Genomic DNA, 5179 nt, shown 5'->3' with positions numbered 1-5179 from the left:
CGCGAGGCACGCCGGGAGAGCGAGTCCGCCCGCCCCGCGACTACAACTCCCGGCGGGCCCCGCAGCGGCGCCGACCAACCGCGGCGCGGCGGGGACGAGGGACACGCACGCCCCACGGCCTCCCCGCGGCGCTGCGTGCGCTCTGCCGGCAGGGGGCGCTGCCCGCGGGGCCCGGGCCGGAGCTGCAGCGGGAGGCGGCGGGGAGCGGGCACGGGGCTGCACCCTGCACGGGGAGGGTGTGCACCCTGCACGGGATGGATGTGCACCCTGCACGGGGAGGGTGTGCACGGAGGATACCCGGACACACACCTTGGATGGGGTTGCCCAGGAATACACCCCGCAACAGGGGTGCACAGAAGGGATGCACAGAGGGGATCCCCAGGGACACACCCTGCACAGGGATGCACCTTGCAAATTGTACAAAGGCAAAGCAAGAAGAAGGAATTACGTTGAGGGTGCCTGGCCAGGACAGCTCAGCCCCAGCAGGCTGTTTTGCTCAGGCCAGATTAACCTGCTGGCAGTTGTTTTACTGAAGACTCTCAGGCAGCACAATCATCCTCATCAGCCCCCTTTCCTGCTGGCTGGTGGGGACCAGGACATGATGCCGGTGGTGCGTTCCCCCTGGCACGGTTGGTCTGTGTGGGCCAGCTGGGGTAGCTGTGCACCTCTCAGGAAGCTTGGCATAGGGATTCATGACCTGGGCCAGTTCTCAAGGGTGGTACCTGCTCCTGGCTGAGGCTCACTGCCAGCAGGAGAGGAAGGCAATCAGCCTCCCCAGCTGCAGGACTGTGTGACATTCACAAGGGGAAACCTCTCGTGTTTCCTCCTCTCACAGATAATCCACACAGGAAAGTGAACAGAGCTGTCTGAGGCTTGGACATGAGAGTAGGGAACAACTGAATGCTGTCTCACGTTATGATGCAAGGGCCAGGAGGATGGGATGGAGGAAGAGGCATAGAAGAGCCCCCACTAATGTCCCAATACTGAGCCCTGTCCCCTCTGGCACAGAGTCTTGCAAAGACACAGGGAAAAGCCACTCAGACATGGCTTGTTAAGGGAGGCACCTTCCTGCACGCACGCTGCAGACAGGCCCACTCTGCAAAGGAACTGGGGACCCAAATTCCCAGCGGTGGAGTTGGGGATCCCCAGCAGACATGAAGGAGCTGCAAAATCTCTCAAATCTGCCTCAGGAGCAGAGGACAGGCAGGAAAAGAGGGCTGGGTTGTGGGGAGACAGGATGCCACTAAGATCTGAGCCTGCCAGCACGGCAGGATTTTATGATAGCAAGTGAGTGGGCGGTGGGTGGAATTTGCTGGACATAAACACAAACTAAAACACACCCAGCAGGAATAAGCAAACAAACCAGAGGGGAAACGTGCTTCCGGCTAGTTATTACCCTTGCAGTTGTTGTGGCCACTCTGAGCACAGCCACTCTGCGCCGGCGGGGCTGTGCGAGGCACATGCTGCAGGGGAATGGGTGCAGAGCAGGACCAGACCTCGCTCTGCTGCGTCCTGTGGTACAGCAGGGCTGGCAAGGACAGAGGAAAGCCAGGGAACTGGCAACAGCTGCATCCAGCCAGGAAACCATGAGAGAGAGGTACCCTGCACCTGGCACAGGGAAGACAAGAACTGCACCTGGGTACTGCCCCCTGTGTTCCCCAGGATCCTACCGGCATCCAGAGCAATAGTGCCTCTTGCTCAACCAGCCTCTCCATGCAGGAGTTTCTCATGACAGAAATCGCACCGAGAGGGAGGAATGGAGTCTACTGACCGGCAAAGCAACACCCGTCCCGTGTCTCCTGCCCCAGAGCATGTCCCAGCCGCTCCCTGCCTGCACAGGCAGCTCAGAGATGCACCTTGGTGCTGGGAACACGCATGTGCCCTGGCAGCAGTGGGCTGATGCAAACAGCTTGTGTGGCACCACCAGCCCGAAAGCAAGCAGGGAGAACCTAAAACTTCCCATTGGCTCACCCTGCACCCCAGCAGCCAGTCTGGGGCTCGGTGCAGGAGCAGACCCGGCACAGCAAGGCTCAGCAGCTCCGTCTCCCTGTGCCATGCTGGGAACAGGTTGCCAGCAGTGGCCAACAGGTTGCAGGCATGGGGGCAAAGCAGAGCCAAGTTTGCATCATGCAGCAGGGCAAGGAGGGGACTTTGCACAGGGACAGCGCTGTACTGCTGAGAGCCCAGGGCTGTATGGGTTAAGCATGGAAGCCAAGGGGAGAGCCGGCATCCCGGCAAGCAGTGGGGCACTGGCACAGCCGAGCACCGGGCCACCCGGGGAAACAGCCACGGCAGGAGGTTTTTGTTTGTGCAAAACCTCCAGCAGCAGGAAGGTCCTTCCCGGGCCATGCAGCTCCCCGGAGCTTGGAGGAAGCGGTTGGGCCCCCGAGAGGGTTATTGTCATGTGGGAGGGCACAGGCCTTTGCTGAAGAATATCTCCCTCAGGGCCCTGCTCCATGAGAGGTATGTCACACACAAGTACAATAGGAGCAGCATGCCAGAGACGGGCTCAGCCCTTCTGCTCTAAACCCCAAAGCCCAGAGCGAGCATCGGGGCTGAAGAGCAGCACCTCCAGTGGATGGCAGCTCCATTACCCCCGCCTGGCCTGGGGGACACAGGCACTGGCACACATAAAGGCAGGATTTGCACCACTCGCCTCCTCCGGCCCTTGCAAGAGCCACTGCCAGCAGCACAGGGGAAGGAGAGTGGGTGACATGGGGACAGAGCTGCTGGCAGCAGTGGGGCAGGGAGCTGGGCTGCCCTGACAGCCTGTGCGTGGGGAACCAACACCACAGCCACATCCCATGGGCTGGAGGAGCAGCAGCCCGCAGCACCATGGTCACTTCAAGAGGTGACAACAGTCCCACAAACCCTGGTGGTGCCACCAGGGCTGTATTTTGCACCTTCACCCTTCACCCTCCCTGAGCTCATGCTTCCCTCCCGTGTGGTGCTGCCAGCCCTAGGGCCTGCACCATGGTGAGAATGGAGAGGCAGTAAGGCCAGGAAGGTGGAAGGTCCCCCCTGACATCCCTCCCAAAGGGATGTAAACACTCCCATGAGGTAAAAGGGAGCCTGAAACCTCAGGTGCCATCACTGTGCAGACCAAGAGCAGCCGAACTGCAAAGGATCAGGGTGAAACTGGACCAGGGCTCCTGGACAGGAGTAGCAGGATAGCAGAGGGATCCCTTGGCTGTGAGCCCACCTCTGCCAGCCCTCAGGGCTCCCCACTGCTAGTCTGCATGCTCACGTTCACCACGAGTTGTGTTGCTATGTCCCAGACCCAGCTGGAATTCACTATATTGCTTCTTCCTGCAAAATGTGGATGAAAAAGGAGTTTTGAAGCTGGACACGTTTCACACGCATTTCACCAGCCACCACAATGTGCCCTTCAGGAGTCTCCTTGGACGTCTCTGCCGGGGAGGCAGCTATGAGCATGCCCGTGTAAACAAGGAAGTATGTTTGCCTGCAAACCTTCCACTCACCAGAGCACTGCATCCAAAGTCCAGCTGCTCACGGGTTTATTACACAGCAAAGCAAGTTGCTTTGTCTTTGCCCCCTCCCTGGTGCTGTCACTTGCTTTGTCAGGTACGTGTAGAACAACCAAGGTTCAGGAGCCCTGGAGACTACGCGCAGTTATTCCTCACCAGGAGTGGCGAGCCCATGAACTTTGCCTCCCTAAACACTGCCCTGCTCCAAAGGGCTTACAACCTTCCCTGTGAGCCCTGCTGGGCCGTGGCCAGCCTTTCCTCCTTCAAAAACCAGACTGCGAAGTTCTAAAAACATCTGGTTCTCTCTGATCCTTCAAGAGATTTGTTTTCCCAGCTATATTTACACCTTGCTGCCTACAGATCTCCTCACTTCCCTCCTGGGTTTGTTTCAACCTTGTTGAAACACTGCCACTGCCACCACCATACAGCTGTGCTCTCACTCCAGTTTGGGCAGTGACATATGTACAAGAGGAGAAATCGCCCTGACCTCCCCAAGGCCTGGAGTACTTTGCAGAGTTTCTAAAGGAGACGTTGAAGATGGTTACCAGCTGGTTGACTTCAGACAGTACTCTGGCAATTTATGTTGCAGCAGTGGAGGCTGCAAACCCCTCAGGTCAAATACGTGACCTCCTGAACTTCAGCCATTAATCCTCACAGCTCAGAAGTATCTGCAGCCATCCACAAAACACCAGCCAGGGTCAGAGGTGTTAGCGAACAAACCGCTTGCGGCGAGTCTAAGCCACAGCACAAATTGCAGGAAAGAGCCCAGAATCACTCTGGGAAGGTGGAGGAGGTAGGGGGCCATCACAAGCCCAGTGAAGCTAGTGGTTAGCTTCATCTCGCCCGTTTTTCCCTTGCTTCATTACTCTCCAGCCACTCCACCGCCTGGCCGAGCCGGCTTATTGTTTCCTGGTACTTAGCAACACCATTGTCCGCCCCGGGTGCTGCAGCAGGGCCCCGGCAGCGCCTGCCTGGCTGCACACTTTCATCTGCCATGGCACTGTTCCGCTCTCAAAGGATCCTTTCATGCTGCTGGGAGCCCCCCAGCACCTTCCAGAACCTTCTCCTGCTGTCAGCTCTCCTCTTACATCTCAGCAGCCACATCAGCGGGGCGCAGGGACACGCTCTGGCCGAGGGGAACAGGCCTGCAGGGGAGCTGGGCGAGCCCCCGGCTTTTACTAGTGCTGCCGGGAGCCCTGGGCCAGGCCTGAGGCCGCCGTTCCCTCAGGCCCGGGGGCTGTGCGGCGGCACCAGCTCCGGCCCAAGGCAGTTGCGAGCCGAAGGACCCCCGCCAGGCTCCTGCAGGCCAGGAGGGCAGCTCAGGGCCTGCAGGGCCATCCCTCGCCGCCGCCCGGTTAACCATTACCCGCCGGGCCGAAGGGCAGCGCCGGCCCCGCCACAGCCGTTCCCCCGGCCCGCGCGCGGCCGCTCCCCGCACGTCAACAGGAAACTGCACGCGGCCGACTGTAAACACCACCCGCGGCCCCCCCCGCCCGCCCCCATAACTCGCCCCGCCCCAGCCCTGGCCCGCCCCCGCCGCCCTCTCATTGGGGGCAGCGGCATTGTTGACCATATACGGTCAGGTACTACCAAGCCGCGGGCAGCAGTTGGTCGGCTTGGCGCGTCACTCAACGCGCTCCAACGCCCGGCGCCCGCTCCGCAAACAAAGCGGGTGCTGCCGGGTTGAGTCC

Source organism: Streptopelia decaocto (genome assembly GCF_964273445.1).
Source record: "Streptopelia decaocto genome assembly, chromosome: 13".
Classification (NCBI taxonomy): domain Eukaryota; kingdom Metazoa; phylum Chordata; class Aves; order Columbiformes; family Columbidae; genus Streptopelia; species Streptopelia decaocto.
The sequence above is the reverse complement of the archived record's forward strand: the minus strand, read 5'-3'. Positions refer to the sequence as shown.